The 25,092-nt window shown below is 41.3% G+C and overlaps 1 protein-coding gene and 1 non-coding gene across 17 annotated transcripts in view; one reads left to right on the top strand and one right to left on the bottom strand.

The window, feature by feature from the left end:
• ULK4 (unc-51 like kinase 4) overlaps positions 1–25,092 on the top strand; it is a 540,161-nt gene that overhangs the window by 411,694 nt on the left and 103,375 nt on the right. The gene's annotated exons all lie outside the window — the stretch shown is intronic.
• Positions 17,295–17,397, bottom strand: LOC146397271 (U6 spliceosomal RNA). The gene has a single exon (XR_014825435.1). It is a non-coding gene; the product is annotated as a U6 spliceosomal RNA (small nuclear RNA).

The following is a 25,092-nucleotide window of genomic DNA, read 5'->3' as shown; positions in this document are numbered from 1 at the left end:
AGGATGCTAAGATAGTAAGATACGTCTTCCTGCTCCCTGCTGCCAAGGATCTCTAACCAGAGAGAAACACCAACTTCATTAAGCAGAACATGATTAGTGCTACAGTAGAGGAGCCAGTAAAGTGACACAGAAACAGTCCCTCAGGGAGGAGATCAACCAGGACATGATGCTTGAGCTGAGTGTAAAACAATTTGCTGGTCATCTACTGCATAGACCAGGAAGAAACACATCCTGAGCAAAGGCCCTGAAATCTTTGGGGCTAGACTGAGAGACACAAGAAATGGCCAGGAAAGGCCAGAGGGTACCAAACATGGGTCTTAATAGCATTTGAAGTTTGGGCACCATTGTTAGAATTAGGAATTTCTGGTCTCTGAAGTTAAAGGGCAATGGCAGCATCTTAGTTGAATTCAGATTATGGTTACTGTGCAATAAAGCTTTATCACAGTACCTGGCATGTCTTTGGCATTTAGTAAACATCCACTGAATTGAGTAAGAAATATCTATACTTTTGTTATTGGCCATTGTTCGTTTTTGCTCTTCAGGGTTAATTGTGGGCTCATCTTGTGTGCTTTGTAGATGCACAGGTCAGAATGAGGGGGACCTTAAAAGGCAGTTAGTTAGTCCACAGTTAGATGCTCCAGTCTTGTCCACACCACTCCTGCCAGGTTCCTAGGAGTCGGTGAGATTAGTTAGGCAGATGCATAGACGATGGGAACCCTGGAGACAGAAAGAATGCAAGCAAAGATTTCCTGCGATTTTACAGGGCCTGATCTCTCAAGGCTCTCCTCAGTGGGCTGAGGAACCAGATTTGATAGACAGGCAGGGACTACTCTAATTTGCTACCTGATTCAGTAATTGGATTAAAGAGGCCTGTTAAGGATACCCTTCTGATGGTAAGAAGTGAAGGAGGAAAAGACAACCTCCTTTAGGACATGCCTCAGAGGACATTTTTCCCTCCAGGAGCACTTTTTTTTTTTTTCCTTAATTAAGGTAAAACTCTCATGTAACATTAGATTATATGTTTTAGGTGTATAAAATCATGATTTGATGTTTGTATCTATTACAAATTGATTACCACAGTAAGTCTAATTAACATCTATAGCCATACACAGTTTTTTTTATTATGATGAGAGCTTTTGAGACTTACTTTCTCAGCAACTTTCAAATATACAATAGAGTATTCTTAATTATAGTCACCATGCAATACATTGTATCCTGTGACTCATTTATTTTAGAATCGAAAATTGTTCCTTTCCATCCCTTCACCCATTTCGCCCACTCCGCACCCCTCACCACCAATCTATTCTCTGTATCTATGAACTTGGTTTTTTATTATTTTTTTTCTTTTAAAATTCTACACATAAGTGAGATTATGTGAAATTTGTCTTCCTCTGTCTGATTATTTCACTTAGTGAAATTCCCTCAGGGTCTATCCATGTTGTCACAAATGGTAAGATTTCATTATTTTTATGATGGAATAGTATTCCTCTGTGTGTGTATGTGCATGTGTATGTGTATTGTGTTTTCTTTATCCATTTTGCTATCATTGTACACTTAGATAGTTTCTGTATCTTGGTTATTGTAAGTGATTCTGCAGTGAAGGTGGGGATATATATATTATACATTATATGTATAATATCCTTTTGATTTAGTATTTTTATTTTATTTGGATAAACGACTAGAAATGGAATTTTGGGGTCTTATTTAAGGTCTATTTTTAGTTTTTTGAGGAACCTCCCTATTGTTTTTCATGGTGGTTGTACCAATTTACATTCCCACCAACCATGCACAAAGGTTGTCTTCTCTACACCCTTGCCAGCATTTGTTACTTGTTGTCTTTTTGATAACCATCCTGACAGGTGATATCTCATTGTGGTTTCAATTTGCATTTTCCTGATGATTAGTAATTTTGTGCATCTTCTCATGTATCTGTTGGCTATCTGTATGTCTTCTTTGGAAAAATATCTATTCATATCTTCTGCCCATTTTTTTATTCAGATTGTTTGTTTTATTAAGTTGTATGCGTTCTTTCTATGTTTTGAATATTAGCCCCTTATCAGATATATTAGGTGCAGATGTTTTCTGCCATTAAATAGGTGATGAGCATATCTGTGCCTGGTGAACTGTGGTTATTAGAGCTCTGTCTTGGGATAATGTGATGGATTCCTTCCTATGAGTTACCTCACAAAAGGCCCTTTCTTGGCATATCTGTTTAAACTCCCAGTCTTGTGACAGTAACTTTCTAAAAGCACAATTTTCACTAACAGATGAAAGAAATAGGATGTCTAATTTGTGCTAATGGAATTGGGATATGTTTTGCCCCCAGGGTGCTCTTCCTTATTTAGTCTGTATTTAGAATGTTGTGCAAATGTTTGGGAAACCTAAGAATTTAATTATCTACTGTAATTTACCAGGAAGTTTGGTGGTTTTATAATTATACTTTGTACTCTAGCTTTAAAAATGTGATGCAAATTTTTCAAGTTGCTCCCAAGTTTACCTGTCTCTTAAACTTGATATCAGTGGGACTTTTCTCAGGGTAATGATCATAGATTACCTAGTTGTCTCTTAATTAAAGCTCACTTACTCCAAAACTCAAAACATTGGCTACACACAAACCGCCACAGACTCGTTCTTTGAAATTGGCTTAAACGTATACTGTTGACTACTCTCTGAAAGCAGAGGGTGATTGGAACCTGCTGAGGTCACTCACTCCTTTCACTTGCCCACCCACTCATCTACCTGGTACAGCAGAGTTGGCATGAGTGGGGCTTGGGATCACTCTCTGAAGACGCCTGGTGTTAAAGATTATTACAAATACCCATCCCTTGGGGACCCTTTACCCTGTGGCTTGCAGAAAACTTTGCTGTGCTCCCCATCATTTTTCTTCCAGATTCTTATGTAGGTCCCCTTGTCCTTTCCATGTCACCATGAGAGCAGAGATGTTATCCTGCTGAAAATCAGTGTACCAGCATTTCTTCACATATAAAGTTTTTAAAGCTCTATAGAGAAGAAATGAGGAAACTAGGAATTCTGCAGCCATTCTTTGGCTGTTTTAGGAGCAGGATGAGTTGTGGATTTAGAATCAGAAGGAACCTGAATGTAAAGAACTATTCCTTGAAATGTAGCAAAAAGTCTAAATGATACCCCTCTCCCTCCTAGCTTATTTTTCTCATGGTAAGACCTTCTTTTCTTGACTTACTTTCCTAAAGGAAAAAGAAAAGTGGAGAGATTCTTGTGAAACCAGTGAAAATTTTTAGAGAAACACTAGGTACCCAAAGGAGAAAAAGTAAGAATAATAAATTTTTGTGAAATCTTGTCCCTTAAAACATTTTCCTGAGATACTGAGAGGACCCTCTTAGGAGTTTCCAAGAGGGATCTTGCCATGACTAGGCACCATTTGTTGTTACACTGGCTAAGCATTTCTGCCCATGATGGCCATAGAATTCGCAAGTTCATTGAGAACCCTTTGAACAATTTAGTTGTATCTTTCCAACAAAGAAAAGAAATACCTTGGCTAAAAATTTTTCCTTAGTTCCCTGAGGAAACATTTCTGAGATTTTGAGGAAGACAAAATCAAGAAGCATATGACCAGTGGGTTAGAGTCACTTACAGCCAGTCACTCTCTGGACCGAAACGTCTGTGTTTCTGTGAGTGAAACAACATCCATCTCAAAGAGCCTGAGGAGGTATGTAGACCTTTGCCATAGGTTTCCTAAGGATGTTCAAGTGACAGAGAAAGCTTCTTTTTTTCTTTTTAAGATTTTTATTTTTTCTATCATATTTATTTACAATGTTCTATCAGTTGACAGAGAAAGCTTCTTTAAATTACACATTTCCTGGGAGTTCCCGTCGTGGCTCAGTGGTTAACGAATCCGACTAGGAACCATGAGGTTGTGGGCCTTGCTCAGTGGGTTAAGGATCTGGCATTGCCGTGAGCTGTGGTGTAGGTTGCAGACGTGGCTTGGATCCCGCGTTGCTGTGGCTCTGGGGTAGGCTGGCAGCTACAGCTCCGATTAGACCCCTAGCCTGGGAACCTCCATATGCCGCAGGAGTGGTCCAAGAAATGGCAAAAAGACAAAAGATAAAAAAAATAAATTCCACATTTCCTTCGAGCATCTGCCTGCCTCCCAGCCCTGCACCTTCACACATGGAGGCTCCTCCTGGCCAGGCTGCGCGCCTTCTTCTTCAATCTGATGTCTGTGGGCCCTGGACAGCATAATTTCGCTTCTGTTTTGACTTCTTATCTCAAGATATTCAGCTCCCAACCCACCTCTTGAAATTCCACTTTCAAATAATATTCATTCTCAAACAAGACCTCTCCTCTTTCAAGTTCCCATTGCCATGGATGATATTTTTACCCACTTTTCTATTATGAAAAATTTCAAAACCACAGAATAGTTGGAAGAGGAGTATGATGAACACCTGTGGAATCAAGAATTATTCTCAGAATTGTTATCATTTTGCCATATTTTTTCAAGTTCTCCATACATATGTCCTTTATTTGCACACAGTATTGTCACCTGGGTATTTTTTATTTCTACATGTGTGGTTTTTTTTTTTTTTTTTTTTTTTTTTTTTTTTGTCTTTCTGCTATTTCTTGGGCCGCCCCTGCGGCATATGGAGGTTCCCAGGCTAGGGGTCGAATCGGAGCCATAGCCACCGGCCTACGCCAGAGCCACAGCAACATGGGATCCAAGCCGCGTCTGCAACCTACACCACAGCTCACGGCAATGCCGGATCGTTAACCCACTGAGCAAGGGCAGGGACCGAACCCTCAACCTCATGGTTCCTAGTCGGATTCGTTAACCACTGCGCCACGACGGGAACTCCTACATGTGTGTTTTTTAAATCACTTGAAATCAAAGGCATCATAACACTTGGCCCTTAACTATAATCACATTATCACACCCAAGAAATTAATAACGATTTCATAATATCATTACTATATAGTTCATGTTTAATTTTCCTAGTTGTCAAAGAATGACTCTAGAGATTTTTTTTTAAAAGCCATTTTCATTTTTTTTTTTTTTTGGTCTTTTTGCCATTTTCTTGGGCTGCTCCTGCGGCATATGGAGGTTCCCAGGCTAGGGGTCGAATCAGAGCTGTAGTCACTGGCCTATGCCAGAGCCACAGCAACGCAGGATCTGAGTCGCATCTTTAACTTACACCACAGCTCACAGCAATGCTGGATCCTTAACCCACTGAGCAAGGGCAGGGACCGAACCTGCAACCTCATGGTTCTTAATTGGATTCGTTAACCACTGAGCCACGATGGGAACTCCTAAAGCCATTTTCTAATCAAGGCTCATATACTGAATTTAATTGTTGTTTTTTCAGTCTCCTTTTTAAACAAAATTATAGTTAATTTACAATGCTATGTCAGTTTCTGCTGTATAGCAAAGTGACCCAGTCTCATATATGTGTGCCTCCTTTAAACTATGACTTATCTAGCTTCCCCCGTCCCCCCTCCCCCGCCCATGAAACTGACTTTTTGAAGAGCACGACTTAGTTGCCTGGGTAGAATGTCCAATAGTCTGAAATAGTAGGACTATTTCCTTGTGACATTTTTAGTCGCCTTATCTCATTGAAAACAGCCCATTATATTGTATTGCATTAGGAAGCACATGCTGCCAGGCTGCCCTGCTTTCAGGTTGACTGCTTGGGTAAGGAGGTATATGCTGCTTCTCCCCATCATGTAGATACGTGTTTCCCTTTGTGGTTACTAAGTCGTCCTTCCAGAGATGCGTTCGCACTGTGTGAATATCTGTATTCCTCTTAGCCTTTTAAAGCAAAGGGCAAAAACTATACAAATGGAATCATGTCATGGAGCGAAAGAAACAGCTAACTTTAAGCAGTAAGAACGTGTAGAGAGGATCACAATCTGCTGTCCTTGGGAACAGATATCATATCCCTCAAAAGGAGAGGAAATCTACTGATCTATTGAGAATCTCCCCATTGTCAATTGTAAGTAACAAGTCAAGAGTCCCTGGAATTTATGTTCTGTATCCTCCTCACAACCAAGAGGGGCGGGGGGAGGAAGCTGGGAGGCATCATTTATTTATGCAAACTCTGAATATTCCCATTTACAGGGACTTCTTATGTGATTCAAATTATAGTCATTATGAGTTACTGTGCAGTTTTCCCAGTTCTTAGTGATCACTCTGACCATCATCAGCCCCACTGTGCAGCTGTCGCTGTGCAGAATGCTCTAGACTCCCATGGTCATGTGGGATTTCTTTAATGACAGGCTTTTAACAAAACCATTCTTAAAATAGTGAGCACTCTAAGCATGTTAAGAATTAGAACGAGCACGTTTGAGAGGTACTTCCTTGTGGACAAGGGCTGCAACAAAAATTGTTCTAGAGGCCCTTTCCTTAGGGAGACCTGCATTAAATGTTTCTAATTTTTGCTTTTAAAAGAATATTGTAAATACAAATTTCCTTTATGTAGTCTGTAACAATTTTAATAAGTGAATTCCAACCACTGAAAGAAATAACACTGCATTTGGAGTGGCTAAGCAATGAGAACCTGCTAGTGCAGGGAACTATATATAGTCACTTGTGATGGAACATGATGGAGGATAATGTGAGAAAAAGAATATGTGTGTGTGTGTAAGACTGGATTGCTTTGCGATATTGCAGAATTTGACAGCAATGTAAATCAACTACAATAGAAAAAATGAAAACCTAAAAAAAGAAAGAAAGAATAGTTAATGACTACACTATATACACAGGAATATCTTTCTTTTCTCAAAAAGATTGTTTCCAGGTAGTTATGCTGTATGTAATAAAGAACCAAACTTGAGTTTCTAGGTTTTCAGTTTTTAAATAATCATTGAAAGAGCTGAAGGTAAAAAAGTTTCAGTTGATATTTTAAATATTTATCAGAAGGAGTATTTTAAATCCTAGCTGTTAGAAAAAGTTAAATGATGATGAGTTATGAATAAAAAAATTTTTTAAAAGAAGTTCCCATTGTGGCTTAGTTGTTTAAGAACCTGACATAGCGTCCATGAGGATACAGGTTTGATCCCTAGCCTTGCTCAGTGGGTTAAGGATCCAGCATTGCTACAAGCTGCAGCATAGCTCGAAAATGCTGCTCAGATCCTGCATTGCTTTGATGGCTGTGGCATAGGCCTGCAGCTGCAGCTCTGATTCGACTCCTAGCCCTGGAACTTATGTATGAGGCAGGTACAACCCGAAAAAGAAAATTTTAAAAAGAAATTAAAGGTGCATTATGACCTCTTGTTGTTTTGTATATGCTAGTGTTTTGAAATTCATCATCAGAAATATTTGACCAAGTTTGGGTATATGATTTTGCTATACAAGAGTTCTTTTTTGGTCCAGAACAGATAATACTGGCAAACTAAATCACTTAATCTAAGTCTGATTAAACTAGCCACCTAACAATTGTGGTAAATGATGCTAAAATGTTTGGTTGGAGCTTGACCTCAAGAAATGGAACTGAAATTTATTTAAATAAATTGATTTTGTCTTTTAACAACATTATGAAGGCATTCTTATAATGGGTTACTTAGCATTTTGTAATACTATGCAGAAAAAGTCTTCACTGAGAGTGACCATTCTCTCAGTAGTTAAGAAATGTCTGTTTGGGGGCAGGCAGTGTTCTCAGTGCTGGGGCTGCAGCTATGAACAGCACAGACCCACATCCCTGCTCTACTGAAGCTTAGTGGGGAGAGTGAGATGATAGCTGCTATTTGAATAAACTATTTATGTTTTTATATTAAACTGAAAGAAACTATATTTTAGATAGTAAAAGCACTAAGAAAAAGAATATAGAAGGAATGAAAGGACATGAAGCAGCAAGTTTGCAAGTCTAGTTAATGTGGCCAGGGAAGGTCTCACTGAGATGACATCTGAGTCAGACCTGGAGGAAGCAGGGCACTATTTGGAGCAGGACACACTAAACAGGGACAGCTACTACAGCAGGTGCCTCACAATATGTGCTAGGAAGCCCCAAAGGGCTGGTGTATCCAAAGCAAAATGAACAAGGGGTAAAAGGGAGATAATGGGTTTGGTGGAGGGAGGACATCATTAAGGCCTTAAGTCCTTATACAAAGTAACCTTTATCCTGAGTGAGATGGGAGCCTCTGGAGGCTTTTGAGCAGAGGCGTGAGAAGATCTGGTTGCTGCACTGAGAGTAATCATTGAAGAGGGTGAAGAATGAGAGATGTCAGCAGGTTCCTCTAATCCTGGGGAGTCCTGGTCATGGCTGGAGTGGTTTTATGTTGGATAAATCTTGAAAATGGATCCAGTTGAATTTGCTAGCAGGTGGTATATGGGCTGGAAGGCAAATAATATAATCAAAGATGCCTGCGGGAGAAGCAGTGTCATGCGGGGAAAGCCCAGTGTTTGATTTAGAGTGAGACAGTGAAGGGAACATCCTTGGAAGAGGATGAGGATGTAGAGAAGATTTTGCTGGTGACTGTCCACAGTGCTCAGTGGTCAGAGTTAAATAGGGGTGAACAAGGAGCCTGAGAGAGGGCTGAACAGAGCATTATGGGAGTGAGAGTCCTAGGGAAGAGCGGTAACCCTGGAGGACTGGGCTCTGTCTAGTGACCAGTGTAAACTAGGATAATGTGGTATTGAGATTGGTTCCAATTGAGATTGGGCAGATGGGATGGGAGAGCCTGGGAGCAAGAGGCAGGGACTTTGCTGGTGCCTGCAGAATTCTGGGACCTCTCCTGACTCCAGCCAGGATAGAGGTGACCCCACATTGCCCTGCCCATGAGAGTCAGCAGAGGCTGGTGTTACTCTGAGTGTGAAGACCACACTTGGGCCCTGCCAGGGTGGCCTGTAGCTTGGCCCTTTCACTCCGTCACATTCGGCTCTACCAGCAACTCTATACTTTTTTGTGTGTCATCTTTCACATTATCAAAATTGCATGATGGCACATTATAACAGCTTCCAGATTAACCTTCTCAACATCATCATAAAATGAGGTCTTTTTTTGGAAAACTGTTTAATGTCTTCATTAATTTTTCATTGCTATTCAAATTAGTATCTCCCTTTAAAGTGCCTGCCCTGTCTTCATACTTGACCATCCAGTCTTGTCTTTCTGTCAGAAGGCTCTGGCTGTAATTCTTCCACCATCACTGATAATGATTATATGAAGTCCCATATCTTTTGCAAAATCTGAATTTTCACTTTGCAGTTGATTCGTGTAGCTCAGATATACTGACTAATTGAAAACTAGAAACATTGTGCCTAGGCCTGGATGACTCTGTGTGTGTGTGTGTGTGTGTGTGTGAGAGAGAGAGAGAGAGAGAGAGAGAGAGAGAACCACCCATCCATTTATCGGTGAACTAATTCATATCAAGGACACGTGCTTCCCAAGTCAGGGTTCCTGGGGGTTTTGAGTAATAAGAACACACTGCAACTCTGAAACCCCCATTTTAGGTTAGCAAATCTGATGGTCCCACACGCAGGCCTAGTTTCTGCTAGAGAATTTGGTTTTAAAATCAACCATCATGATAAATAACCCTTTTGATCTGTGTCAGTAGATGTTTACTTTGATCTTTTCATGTTTTGATTTGTGGGCTAGATGAGTAAGACTGTGTAAAACTACACGATCTCTTTCCACCCTTCCCCCTTGGAACTTCAGGAGATGGATGAGGAGGTTAGGGGGCCCACACCTATGGGTGTGATGCAGAGACGCCAGCTCTCAGTAGCATCTTAGGAAGTTGAGCCAAAACTCCTATAGCAGCATCCCAGTGACACACATGGGGTTGTTATTGAGACGCGTCATAACTTTTTCTCTTTCAAGGATTAGCTGTTTCCAACACCGTTGCTAAAGGAAATATATTGAAAGAGTTCCTGAGAATTGTTTCCTGTACCATCTTGCTTTCCTATTTCACTTGAAAACATGCTACTATCACGACCCTCCTTCAAGCAAATAATGATTGGGACTGTCATTTACAATTACCCCTGCCTCCCTTCCCCATTTATACACACAGTATAGTTATCCTTTCTTGAAAGAAAGTCGCAAAGTTCTACACAGTATAAATTTCATCAGGATATTAACTATAAACTATTTACTATAAACCGGTAGTACTTCCTTTGTTTCTATGAACCCCCAAGAAACATTTTAGGTTTCATTAATTAAAACCAAAATACTTGGTTTTAAGTACCGCAAAAGTTTTGATGCCACTTGTTTTTATTAATTCCTTCATTATTATGTCAAGAAATAGAGTCTGTTTATAAACTCCACATGGACTTTTTGTGTAATGGTTATGAGAAGGTTTAATGAAATTTGAGAGTGTCTCTAGAGATCACAGATACTGGGGCCTTTAACATTGCGGCGTTGCTTAGCAACCTGGAAGTCATTACATTTCTAGGCTCTGTAATAACATGATATACTTTTCTTTGCCAGTCCCTGATGAAAATGTAATGGAAATAATCCCTTTCTAAAGGTTGCACTCCAGGAGTGGGCGGCAAAATAGATTTTTTTTTTTTCCTTTTCACAGTCTGGGCAGGTTTTTAATTCAGTGCACAAGTATTGTTTTCTGAATGTTGCATGTGACAGAATGAAATATATTCTAAGATGATATTCTTAACAGGGAGACCTACTCTTCTGAAATAGTGATTGTAAATACCGTAGAAATTGTTAACATGTATTAGTGTACTTTCATCATGTTGAAAAGAAGACTAAATTTATTAGTTGACCACCAGTTAATGTAAGAATGCTTACTTCTACTTAATGTATTAAATCCAAGTATTTGCAGGTATTAGAAGGGTTTTAAGAGTAAAGTAAAACCAAATGCTTTAGAGTAATAGGAACAAAGCCAGTCTACATTAGTGAAAAGGGTTACTTATTAACTGTATTTTAGAGGATATTTTTATAGTTTTTCTAAAGCAGTCTTAAGTATAAAAGTAATATGCAATTTGCACATTAAGTTCATAACAGCATTATTCATAATGACCCCAAACTAGAAACAACCCAAATGTCCACCAACTCCTTGATGAATGGATAAATGAATGTGGTATATCCATGCAGTGAAATATAATGCAACCATAAAAAGGAATGAAATACAATGATGAAAACTATTGCCTTTGGAGTGGATAAGAATGAGATCCTGCTGTATAGCACTGGAAACTATGTTTGGTCACTTGTAATGGAGCACGATGGAGGATGATGTGAAAAAAAGAATGTATATATGCATGTGCGACTGGATCACTTTGCCATACAGTAGAAAAATGACAGAACACTGTAAACAAGCTATAGTGGAAAAAATAAAAATCATTTAAAAAAGAAATGAAATACAGATAGATGCCACCACATGGATGAACATTAAGAGCATTTTGCTAAGCTCAGATGCAAAGTTCCACACTCTGTAAAATTTCATTTTTATGAAATACTAGACTAGACAAATCTATAGAGACAGAAAGATTAGTGGTTTCCAGGGGCTGGGGAGAAAGAGGAATGTGACTGCTGATAAATTTGGACGTTTGGGGAGGATGGGTGATGAAGGTATTATAAAACCAATGGTGGTGATGATTATACACCTTTATGACTAGACTAAAACCCACTGCATACTTTAAAATGGTGAATTTTATGGCATGTGACTTTGTTATTAAAAAATTACAGCATCAAAAAAAGGGAATAGGCAGTCCTGGTATAAAACTTGGGAAATACGTGAGAGTAAAAAGAAAATATCATCCTTAAACTCACAGTCCATACATTAACATAGTTAATGTTTTACGTCTTTCTAGACACACGACGTGTTTGTGTGTACACACGTGCACATAAACAGATATGCATATATTGACATATATTTCTAAACAAGTTGAGATTTTAAATTATGATAGTGAAAAATTTCATGTGTTTTTTAATCTTGATTGCCTCCCCAAGTCATGAAATAATCAAAATAAGTATAAAAATGAGTGAAAATGCACAACCTCACCATAATTGATGAAATTTCTAGAAGACACAGTTTAACAGAAAGAGTTTTCAGAAGTTAGGAGACCACAGACCACTGGAGGGAAAGAAATAGGAGTACTGAGAAGCTCTGGAAGAACCCTGGACTCAGGGACAGCAGGGCCTGGGAGGAAGGGCAGGGCCCAGGGTCAGCCAGACCTTGGAGCTGTTCATCCAGAGTCTTCACCAAGGTGCCCTGTGTTGGGCACAAGAATAACTGAATTCTAGGCTGGGCTGATCTGGCCCCCCCAGAGCCTCTACCTTCCACCAAAGTAGATATTCACCCTCTCACCCCTGGTCCTCCACTGAATTGAAATCTTCATTCATTTCTTCTTTATTTCTCACTAACCTACCCAAGGGCAAGGCTGCCCACAGCTCTCAGAAGCATCCTTCAGGAACAGGTTACCCAAGGAAATCAAAGTTAAGATCTTAAAAATTCCTGAGTTCCAGAACTCTTCTTTTTTTTTCCTTTTCATGGTCCCACCTGCGGCACATGGAAGTTCCCAGGCTAGGGGTCAAATCAGAGCTGCAGCTGCCAGCCTATGCCATAGCCATAGTAATGCAGGATCTGAGCCGCATCTGCGACCTATGCTGCAGCTTACAGCAACACTGGATCCTTAACCCACTGAGTGAGGGTAGGAATCAAACCCTTATCCTCATAGATAACCTCTTAACCTGCTGAGGATTCATTCATTAGATCTTCATTTATGAAGATGTACAAAGAAGAATCACTGGACATTTGAGGAAAGTCTGTGGCCGTAGAGTGGCCACAGCTGAACCAGAAAAGCCAATGGCCACAGGGAAAATAATATAAGAAATAAGACTCTTTAAAAAATTTCTAATTAGTATTCTCACAAAGACTTCAAAGATGATTGCATCCATAACACAGAACATGACTTTCAAATTTTAAAACCCAACAGAGGGATTGAATAACAGAATAAACTCTGACAAAAGCCAAGTGAATTATTTATGAAACCAACTTGAAGAGTTCTTTCTGAACTCACAGTGAGATAAATGTTAAGAATTGTGGCAGATGGGTCCAGGAAATCCCTCAGCTCTTCATGAGAATGGTATATTTGCAGCTCTGGTGATCCACCCTCCTGGCAGAGAAAAGCCATAGAACACTCAGCTGTGGTATGTGGGCAGTTTCCCCACATCCTTCACAGGAGACCAATGTGTATGTTTATATATATTCCCTTCTTGTTTTTCTTAAATGAGGCCAAGTGTTACTGTTTCCTGGGATGTGAAACTCACTCATCACAGGCCCTAGTAGGACAACTAGATTTTCTAGAGCAGATACTAAGATGATTGAGCAAGAGTCTCTCCCCCTGCCCCCCTTTTTTTGGCCATACCCACAGCACATGGAATTCCCAGGACAGGGATTGAACCCCCACCACAGCGGTGACCCAAGCTGCTGCAGTGACAAAGGCAGATCCTTAACCTGTTGCACCACAAGAGACTCCCAAAAGGCTCTTCTTTTATTGAAGTATAGGTGCTGTATAATATTATACAAGTATATAGGTGTACAGTATAGTGATTCACAGTTTTTAAAGGTTATACTCCATTTATAGTTACTATAAAATATTGGCTATATCCCCTGTGCTGTATAATATATTCTTGCAGCTTATTTTATTTTTTCTTTTTTAAAATTGGAATATAGCTAACTTACAAAACTGTATTTTTTGTTTTCTGTGTTTTTTTTTTCTTTTGGGGGATTTTGTTTTTGTCTTTTTTTTTTTTTTTTGTCTTTTTTTTCGTCTTTTTTAGGGCCACTCCCGTGGCATATGGAGGTTCCCAGGCTAGGGGTCTAATCGGAGCTATAGCTGCCAGCCTACACCAGAGCCACAGCAATGGGGGATCTGAGCTGCGCCTGCATCCTACACCACAGCTCACGGCAATGCTGGATCCTTAACTCACTGAGCAAGGCCAGGGATTGAACCCACAATCTCATGGTTCCTAGTTGGATTCGTTAACCACTGAGCCACGATAGGAACTCCACAAAGCTGTGTTAATTTCAGGCTTATAACAAAGTAAATCGATTATACATATACACATATCTATTCTTTTTTAGATTCTTTACCCATATAGGTTACCACACAGAAGAGTAAATTTCCCTGTGCCATAAAAAAGGTCCCCATATCCTATCTATTCTATGTACAGTATGTGTGTATATCAATTCCAACCCCTAATTTATCCCCCCTCCCCCACAAGTTTCCCCTTTGGTAAACATAAGTCTGGTTTCAAAATTTTTGAGTCTGTTTCTGTTTTGTAAGTTCTATTGTACTATTTCTGTTAGATTTCACATATTAGTACTATCACACAGTATTTATATTTGACTTATTTCACTTAGTATGATAATTTCTAGGTCTATCCATGTTGCAGCAAGTGGCATTATTTCATGCTTTTTTTTTTTATAGCTGAGTAACATACGTTTGTATATATATATGCCACATCTTCTTTATCCAGTCCCTTGTTGATGGACATTTTGATTTCTTCCATGTTTTGGCTATTGTAAATAGTGTTTCAATGAATATTGGGGGTGCCTATATCTCTTCAAATTATATTTTTCTTCAGATGTATGCCCAGGAGTAGAATTGCTAGATCATATGGTAGTTCTATATTTAGCTTTTTAAGGAACCCCATACTGTTTGCCATAGTGGTTGTACTTGTAGCTTATTTTATACCTAATAGTTGTTATCTCTTAATCTCTCACCTTCATATTGCCCCACCTTCCTTACATCTTCCCACCAGTAACCACTAGTTTGTTCTTTATCTGTGAGTCTGCTTCTCTTTTTATTATACCCACTAGTTCGTTGTGTGGTTTTATATTTCATATATAAGTGACATACAGTATTTATCTTTCTCTCTCTTACTTAACTTCACTAAGTGTGATACCCTCCAAGTTCATCTATGTTGTTGCAAATGACAAGATTTCATTCTTTTTTATGACTGAGTAATATTCCTTTGTATGCATAAACCACGTCATCTTCATCCATTTGCCTATTGATAGACATGTAGGTTGCTTCCATATCTTGGATATTGTACATAAAGCTTCTATGAACACTGGAATGCATGTATTTTTTGCAATTAGTGTGTTGGACTTTTTTTCAGTTTTGGAGTTTTTTTACCCAGGAGTGGAATTGCTGGGTCATATGGCAGTTCCATTTTTAGTTTTTTAGGAACCTCCACACTCTTTTCCATAGTGGCTTGCAACCAGTTTACATTGCCACCAACAGTGTGTCAGGGTTCCCTTTTCTCCACATCCTTGCCAACATTTATTAATTGTGTTCTTTTTGATGATGGCCATTTTGACAGGTATAAGGTGATATCTCATTGTGGTTTTGATTTGTAGTTCCCTGATAATTAGCCAGATTGAGCATCTTTTTAAAATTTAATTGGAGTATAGTTGACTTACAATGTTGTGTTAAAAAGTGCTGTCTTGGGGATAGGTACAATGTTCTGTAGAGCGAAGTGAATCAGTTACACATATACATAGATCTATTCCTTTTCAGATTATTTCGCCATGGATACATCACTACAGAGTATTGAGTAGATTTCCCTGTGTATAAGTAGGTCCTTATTACTCATCCATTCCATATGCAGTAGTGTGCATCTGTCAGTCCCAACCTCCCAATTTATCCCTCCTCAAAACATTTCCCCTTTGGTAACTGTAACTTTGGTTTTGAAACCTTTGAGTTTCTTTCCGTTTTATGAATGAGTTATTTTTTATCATTTTTATTATATTTCACATATTAGTGATCTCATATGATATTTGTCTTTCTCTAACCTAACAAGATAATCTCTATATCCATCCATGTTGCTGCAGATGACATTATTTCATCCTTTTTGTGGCCAAGTGGTATTCCATTTTGTATATATATAAATGCCACATCTTCTTTACTCATTCCTCTGTTGATAGACACTTAGGTTGCTTTCTTATTTTGGCTGTTGTAAATAGTGCTGCAATGAACATTGGGGTGCATGTATCTTTTTGAATTAAGGTTTTCTCTGGATAGATGCCCAGGAATTACTGGATCATATGGTTGTTCTATATTTAGTTTTTTAAGGAGTCATCTTACTGTTCTCCATAATGGGTACAGCAATTTATACTCCCACCAGCAGTGTAGGAGGGCTCTCTTTTCTCCACACCCTCTTCAGCTTTTATTTTTTGTAGACTTTTTGATGATGGCCATTCTGACCTGTGGGAGGTGGTACCTCATTGTAGTTTTGATTTACATTTCTCTTAATAATGAGCAGTGTTTGAGCATCTTTTCTTTTTTTTTTTTTTTTTTTTTTTGTCTTTTGTCTTTTTGTTGTTGTTGCTATTTCTTGGGCCGCTCCCGCGGCATATGGAGGTTCCCAGGCTAGGGGTTGAATGGGAGCTGTAGCCACCAGCCTACGCCAGAGCCACAGCAACGCGGGATCCGAGCCACGTCTGCAACCTACACCACAGCTCACGGCAACGCCGGATCGTTAACCCACTGAGCAAGGGCAGGGACCGAACCCGCAACCTCATGGTTCCTAGTCGGATTCGTTAACCACTGCGCCACGACGGGAACTCCTGAGCATCTTTTCATGTGTTTCTTGGCCATCTTTCTGTCTTCTTTGGAGAAATGTCTATTTAGATTTTCTGACCATTTTTCAATAGAGTTCTTTGTTTTTTGAATATAAAGCTATAACATATGTTTATGTATTTTGGAGGTTAATCCCTGTCCATTGCTTTGTTTGCAAATATTGTCTCTAATTTTGTGGGTTGTCTTTTCATTTTCTTTATGGTTTCCTTTGCTGTGCAAAATCTTTTAAGTTTAATTAGGTCCCATTTGTTTATTTCCATTTTTATTTTCATTTCTCTAGGAGCTGGATCAAAAAAAGATATTGCTGTGATTTATGTCAAAGAGTGTTCTGCCTATGTTTTCCCCTAAGAGTTTTATAGTCTCTGGTATTATGTTTAGGTCTTTAATCTGTTTTGAGTTTATTTTTCTGGATGGTCTTAGTGTTCTGATATCATTCTTTTACATGTGGCTTTAGATTCTTTTCCAGTTTCCCATCACCACTTATTGAAGAGACTGTCATTTTTCCTTTGTATATTCTTGCCTTCTTTGTCATAGATTAATTGACCATAGGTGTATAGGTTTATCTCTGATCATCGTGTCCTGTTCCATGGATCAGTATTTCTGTTTTTGTGCCAGTACCATACTGTTTTGATGACTATAGCTTCATGGTACAGTTTGAAGTCAGGGAACCTGATGCCTCCTGTTCTGTTTTTCTTTCTCAGGATTGCTTTGGCCATTCAGGGTCTTTTGTATTTCCACACAAATTTAAAATTTATTTTTCTTCTAGTTTGGTGAAAAATGCCATTGGTAAAAAATGAAACATTTCATGAATTTTCATGTCATCCTTGTGTAGGGGTCATGATAATCTTCTCTGTATCGTCTTAATTTTAGTATATTTACTGCCAAAGCAAGCACAAGACTGAGCATCTTTTTGCATGCCTGTTGGCTATCTGCATGTCCTCTTTGAAAAAATGTCTAGTCAGATCTTCTGCCCATTTTTAAATCAGGTTTTTTTTTTTTTTTGATGTTGAGTTGTTTGAACTATTTATATATTTTGGATATTAACTCCTTATCAATCATATTATTTGCAAACATTCCCATTCAGTAAATTGTCTTTTCTCATTGTCTACAGTCTCCTTTGCTGTGCATAGGCTTTTAAGTTTAATCAGGTCCCATTTGTTTATTTTTGAAAACTTACTTTAGAATTTCAGTTTAGTGAAAATATTGAAAAAGTGCCTTCTTGGGGATAGTTAGATGGTGTGATAAAGTTACCTCCAGCCCCTTGCTACTCAAATCGTGATCCCAGACCATTAGGAGTTCCAGTACTTGGAAACTTATGTGAAATTCAGAGTCTCAGGTCCCACCCTGTGCCTGTTGAATCAGAATCTGTGCTTTAACATGGTTCCAAAGTGGTTCTAAAAGCTAACATGGTCTAGAGGTGACTTCTGAAAATCCAGAAAGGGTGGTTAACAAAGCTATAAACCAGATTTGGGTCTGAGAGATTCCCCTTTCAGAATCTAGTCTGTCTTTAGCCAATTCCAGATACTTTCATTTATGTTTGTGGGGAAAGGGACCGGATCTCTAATTTGTGTCTGTCTATTTATATCTGGATTTCTACTGAGAATCGTTTTTATTTCTTACTTTACCCCATATTCAAAATGATAATGACATTCAAAATTGACACAACTGTTTAGGATTTCTGTCTCTAAAGGCTAGTGTATCAAGTAAAGAATTCACAAGGGGGGATATTTGGAGCAGCACTAGAAGAGAAATATCAGAAAGAGAAAACTGATTAAATAAAGCTTTGAAACAGGCTAGCAGGAAGTACGAGAGTTTTCCTACCTGTGTAAATGGTACCATTCACTTACAAATGCATTAATAATGTAACCAGAGCAAAGCGCCCTACTCAGGGTCTGGCGGAGGGCAGGTGGACTAGAATTGTTGGTGACCCATCATCAATTCAGGCACAGAGGCCAGGACCTGAGCTGGGGGAGCACTGAGTGAGCGCTTTTAGAATCGGGCTCCAGTGCCTGGATTAACAGAAGTCAACTTGGACACAGGTGGGCAGGTTCACTCTGTCCCTTACATGCTGTGTGTCCTTGGACGAGTCACTTAACATCTCAAAGCCAAGTGCTGATTTACTTGGTAGGGTCCTTATGTTGGGATTATAGGAGGTGTGACACACAGGGTTGACCACAGTGCAGTGCATCCTTTGTTACCACACAGAGAAAGCCATCAATAAAAGACATACCTGCACGTGCACACACACGCAGAGAGGTCCTTTGGAAATGGCAAGTGTCTTCATAAATATCCGGGACCCAGGCATACATCCCTTCCACATTTCACCTGTCTTAGAAAGAACCTCAGTAAAGCCGTTTTTGTGTGAAAGGCACACCCTTCCTGTCAAGAGTTATACACCTTTTGCTGAGGGGTTCAGTGGCGACCAGATGAAAACACACACTGCCTAATGCATGTTTTTATTGCTTGTCTCTGCAAGAACCCAGAGCTCTGAAGTCAGCTTTCTCACAGCCACAGTCAGAGGTGGGGAAGCAGCCCTGGGCCAGAGCCATCTCCTAGCACAGGGGAGGCCCCTGTTGTCTATTTCCTGGAACCAGGGCTCGGCCTCACCGTGTCTGGCACAGGAGAGCACAGAGCAGTCAGCAGAGCTGCTCATGACTTATGCATGAAGCCAGGTGATCCCATCTGGCCCCCCTCAAGGTCTTGAGCCGTCTTGGGCCCTTCCCTGCTGCCAGCACATAATCCTTAGCCCCCGGGGAATCAGAGGCCTGTGGCCAATTACTGTGGGCATCCCTGTGTGTCCTGCAAGGAGCTCCTTGTGCCTTATTAGGCTTAATTCCGTGACCACTGAGAGCCAGAGCCAGTATCAGTCCCATCAGTGGGCCCATGGCATTCTGAGGACGGCAGCATGGCTCTGAGAACCTACTGTGAGGTGGTATGCAGGCTGGCAGCCTCCATGACCACGACAAAGGCTGGAAGCTGGCCAGGCTGGGGACAGGGCTGCGGCTGCAGTGATGGATGCTGGAGACTGTGTCGCTGCCCAGCAACTTCCCAGGAGCAGGGCAGCCAGAGTGGGGCTCTGTTCTCCTGAGCTTCTGAGCCATGGCGATGCTGGAAGGTTCCCTGCTGCTGAGGGACATTTCAGTGATCGTCACCCACTGTTAATCAGGTGACTAAAGACTAGGAAATGGTTTTCTTAAAAGTTACTGTCTAGACCACTTAATGATGATAAAAAAGCCGCTGTGTATTGAGTGTTTTCTCCGGACTGGGCCACTAAGCTGAGTCACTGATCTGGATAACATTAGAGCAACCCTATGAGGGGAGATAGGAAAACTCCATTTTCCTCAGATGAGGAAACTGAGGCACAGGTGGCCAGGTGAGTATGTGGTAGATCCAGGATTTGAATCCAGATATTTTTAACATCTTTAACCATGAAGAATAGTGTATATGGTTTCATACCTATTCCAAGTAAGGAAGAAATTTCACCCAAAATGGTTAAGATGGTAAATGTTATTTTATGTGGATTTTACCACAATTTAAGAAAATGAAAAACAGGAAAGGAAGAATTGACAAATCCTGCAAGGACCTATTTTTATAAATGTTTTGCTGATTTGAATGGTCCTGACTGATCTCTGCTTTATCAGTAGTAGCCTGAATATGTCAGTCTCTAATTTAGTCACAAATTCTGTCTTTTCTCTTAAAATTGTCTTTTCTCAAAAAAAAAAAAAAATCCCCAAATAATTTAGTGCTGTCGTACCTAGGAACTTTCTGTTGATTCTGCGCAGCTGTACTCTGACGGGTTGCATCTTTCATGCTGTTTAATACACAGTTCTAGGCCTGTAGGACCACTTACTTAAAGTCCTATACCTCTGCTCTCTGATCTGGCCTGAGAAGTGGCCTATATTTTATTAAAGGCTTCCAACTAATGGTGTCTCAGGAAACTAGAATATAGTCATTTAATTCACTACATACCAGCAAAATTTGATACATATTTACCTGCACAACTCCTCTAAACACAAATTCATCTTTGCTTGACTATTTTGAACTCCTTTCTAAATAGACAGTGAGCTATGTAATGTTGTGTACAGCAAAACACCAACTATAGGCTCACTCAGTTATTTTGTTTTTTTTTTTTTACAAACTGGCTGATGCTCTTAATTTATCTTGATATGAATGGGGAAAAAAATCCACCTTCCCTAGAAACAACACCAAAGCTTTAGAATCTATCTTTAAAGATATTATGGCAGAAACTGGCATGTGAATACACATTCATTATATCAACATCTGAGTAAGGTTCTGCATTTTATTATCATTACTGATATTACACACCACAGATGTGTGCAAAGAACAAAATGATAGACACTTGTGTAACTACCACCCAATAAGATGCTGCTTTGAAGAAATATTTTAGTCACACAGGATATGAAAATTTACAGTAATATCGTAACATAACATAATCCCCAGATAATGATGTATTTTCAACAGTGCATGTTTTGAACTTCGAAGCAGTTTTCTGGAGGTTATGCGATAAGTTCTGATGGATTCAGTCACCCGCATCCTCCGGGAAGGCCCACATCAGCCCTGATCCCAGGAAAAAGATGAGTTTATGTCCCAGGGCACTTTTCCAACAACAGGAGAAGGAATTAGTACTTTGGTAATTTTGCCTATTTTTTTTCCCTGAGGTTTATCTCATCAATTAAGAGTTTTCTCTCAGTCAAATCCAAATTTACTGTTTCATCTTTAAAATATTTGAAAAGATATCCAGACCCATCACTTTCTCCCCATCTTCTCTCTTGGCTGATGCCTTTTCTTCCTATTTTGCTGAGCAAATAGAAGAGTTCAGGAGCGAACTGCCGTAAGCTCCCACCCTCAACACTGCCATCTCTCTGCAACTCTCCTTCCCTCCTCTTCCCCCGGGGGACCAAGCCCTCTGCTTCTGCCTCAGACCTGTCCCCTCCTCTTATGCAAAGACATGCCTCTAGCATCTTTCCCTGTCTCTCCTGTATCACCAGCAGTCCCCTCAGCTGGGTCACTCCCATCAGTGTACGATACGCTGTTACATCAGCCATCTTCAAAAAGGAGAAGAAACTTTCTTGACCCACATCCTTGTCTTACTGTCCCGTTTCTCCCTCTCCTTCCCAGCAGATCTCCTTGGGGTCTGGTTAGTCAAGCTTCCATACCCACGCCTCCATCAAAGCAGCCCTGAGCGTGGTAGCTTGTGAACAATACTTCTTGGGGTCCTTCCCCTCGGCCTTTGGCACAGCCAGTGGCTCCTTCAGGGAACTCCCCTCCTGTGGTTTCTGGGACATCACACTCTTGCATCCCCTCCTGACACACAGGCCATTCCTCTCAGTTTCCTGTGCTGGTCTCTCTGAACACCACTGTGCTGAAAATGCCTCATGAAGCCCGTTTCTCTCCAACTATACTGGTTCCTCCGGGAGCTCAGCCAGGTCCTTGCCTTTCCTGTCATCTCTTGAGTTTGCACCTTTAGCACCCAAGACTCTGAACTCAGGTCTGATGGTGTCGACAGCCTGTTCCCCATCTTTGCTCAGCTGACCATGGGCATCGCGGACATTCTGGAGCCTTCCTTTCCTGGACTTGCTGCCCCGTCACCTCCTTTTACCCCCCAGCTCAGCCATGGCAGCTTGAGCCGCTCAAGCCATACCTTGCACAGGCTAGGAATGCTTCTTCATCGGGGCCCGGAGGAAGTGAGGGAACAAGTCAAGTCATCTTTAACTGCTTCCTCTCTACCCCTACCCCTGTTGTTCTTACCTGATCACTGTTGAGAGTTTCCATTGTGGCTCAGGGGTTAGCGAACCCAACTAGGATCCATGAGGATGCAGGTTCGATCCCTGGCCTCGCTCAGTGGATTAAGGATCCAGCATTGCCATGAGCTGTGGTATAGGCTGCAGACTCGGCGCAGATCCTGTGTTGCTGAGACTGTGGTGTAGGCTGGCAGCTGTAGCTCCGATTTGACCCCTGGGAACTTCCATATGTCATGGGTGCAGCCATAAAAAGAGGAAAAAAAAAAAAGGACCTTATCATTGTCAACACCCCCACCGTGCTGATCTCTCACTGGAATTACTGTAACTGCCAGAACTTGTCTTCCTGCTTCACCAGTGCCCCCCGCCTGCAGCCCACATCCTGTCCTCAACACGGCAGCCAGGGCCATCCTTTTATTTTTTATTTCTCGGCTGCACCCGTGTCACGCGGAAGTTCCCAGGCCAGGGATCGAGCCTGAGCCACAGCAGTGACAATGCCGGATCCTTAAGCCACTGAATCACAGGGACCTCTGGGGCTATCCTCCACCCCTGAGTGAGATACGGCTCGCGTCTCATCTCAGAGGAACATCCCAGCCCTTCCTCACCTGCAGGGCTGTCACGGTTTGGCTTCAGCTCTTGTCATACCTCAGCATCCCTCCTGCCACTCTTCTTGATCTCTCCAATCCAGACATGCCTGCTGCCCCTCAGACACAGCAGGCATGCTTTTACCTCAAGGCCTCTCTTTCTGGAAGATGCTTTCTCTCCCCTACAAGGCTTCTCTCCTCCTTTCAGGTCTTTACTCATGTGTCACCTGGACAGGAAGACCCTTCCCTGACCAGCCTCCGTGAACTGCCCCTGCACCCCCCCCCCACCCTGCTTCTGTGTCCTCTGCCTCCTGACCCAGCTTGTTTTTTCTCTATTATACTCATCCTCTTCCGGTGTCTGGTCTCTTTGCCTGCTTATTTTCTATTGTTTATATCCTTCAGCACTCTGAAGTCTGTTTTTAGCATCTTTACTGTGTCCTTAGCACCCAGAGTTGTACTGGGGCTATGGTTTGTTTGGGTAAATGAGTTCTTTTTGTGAACTTTGCACCTGTTCCTCCCCGGAGGGACTCAAGCACAAGCTGTCCTGCAGAGTCCACTCCTTCATGGTGTGTTTACCCCCAAATGCCCTGAGGCTGGAGATTGTGCAAGAAGCAGTGTGGCAAAATATCTGGTTTAAAACCTGGCTCCACTTACTAGCACTGTGACCTCTGGTTACCTAACCTGCAGTGTCTCAATGTCTTCATCTGTGAGATGGGAGTCTAATAATACTCTCCATGTATAGGGTTATTGTGATGATCAAACAAGTTACTTCTTTTGTTTTTTGTTTTTTAGGGCTGCCCCCAAGGCATATGGAGGTTTCTAGGCTAGGGGTCGAATTGGAGCTATAGCTGCCAGCCTATACCACAGCCACAGCAATGCCAGATCTGAGCCATGTCTGCGACCTACACCACAGCTATAGCAACACTGGATCCTTAACCCACTGAGCGACGCCAGGGATCAAACCCACATCCTCATGGATCCTAGTCAGATTCGTTTCCACTGAGCCACGATGGCATCTCCAGAAGAGTTACTTCTGAAAAACAGTTAGAATCATACTTACCATCTAAGTGTTGGCTCTGTGGTTTTTGTTTATCTTTGGGTCTGCCTGCCATGAGACCTGCCCCCTTGTAGCCTGAATTAAGTGGGCTCTCATCAAATCTCCTGGTCTCCAGCAGGAAGACAACCTAAGAAGAGTGGGTTGCAGGTCAGGTTGGCAGGCAGAAGCCTGATACCCAAGCCACTCCCACTTCATGAGTGCATTCAGCTAAGGCGCTGAGCCCTATCTGTACCTTGCTCTGTGCTGGGCGTGGGGCAAAGAAGTAATGAGCGAACCCAGGTCAATCTCCAGTCTCAGGGAGCTCTCAGCCCTGCCGTATTGAGCTGTCAATGAGGGAAGGAGCCCAAAGGCAGTCTGTGATTTCATCTCACTGGTTCTCACCCACCCCAAGGCTGGTGTGGCCCTCCTGCCAGCACTCAGAGGAATGTTCGGTCCCACACCACTGACACATTCTCACAGTTGGCTCAAAGCTGCTGATTGGGGCTGCTGTTCATTTCCTCCAAGATACTGCTCTTGAAGAGACAAGGTTTTATTTTCAGGTTTAAGTCCCTCATTACACCGTGGGAAAACCTTGGATAAGTTACTTAACTTCCTTAAACATTTTTTTTTTCTTTTTAGGGCTGCACCCTTGGCATATGGAAGTTCCCAGGCTCAGGGTTGAATTGGAGCTGCAGCTGCCCACCTATGTTGTAGACACATCAACACTGGAGCTGCATCTGTGACCTACTCTGCCGCTTACAGCAATGCCAGATCCTTAACCCACAGAGTGAGGCCAGGGATCAGACCCACATCCTCACAGACACCATGTCGGGTTCTTAACCCATTGAGCCACAGAGGGAACTCCCATTCTTTTTGTAATTGATAAACTAGAGATTAAAGCATCTGCCCCATAGGTTATTATGAGGATCAAATGTTTATGCAAATGTCTTCATATATTCAAGACTTTCGTCTCTAGGGTAAACCATAGGGTCCAGTGCTCTCCCAGGGTTTCAGAGGATGCCTGGAATGTGAAGGGGGTTTAGATTCTATAGATTACTTACAACCTGAATTCCTTCCTGCCAACTCACCATCACGGCCTTGCTGCTGACCTTTCCGTCCCTGCCTTGCCTAGACCTTGGACCTGAGCAACCGTCCTTCCTTCCTCAGAGTCCCACTTTCCCAAGGATGGAGAATGGAGTGTTTTCA

The sequence above is a fragment of the Sus scrofa genome, chromosome 13, assembly GCF_054392235.1.
Source record: "Sus scrofa isolate SSC_HxYL_T2T_F1_AM1 chromosome 13, Sscrofa_HxYL_maternal_Yorkshire_Landrace_v2.0, whole genome shotgun sequence".
In the NCBI taxonomy this organism is placed as follows: domain Eukaryota; kingdom Metazoa; phylum Chordata; class Mammalia; order Artiodactyla; family Suidae; genus Sus; species Sus scrofa.
This window is presented reverse-complemented; position numbering and strand designations above follow the sequence as displayed.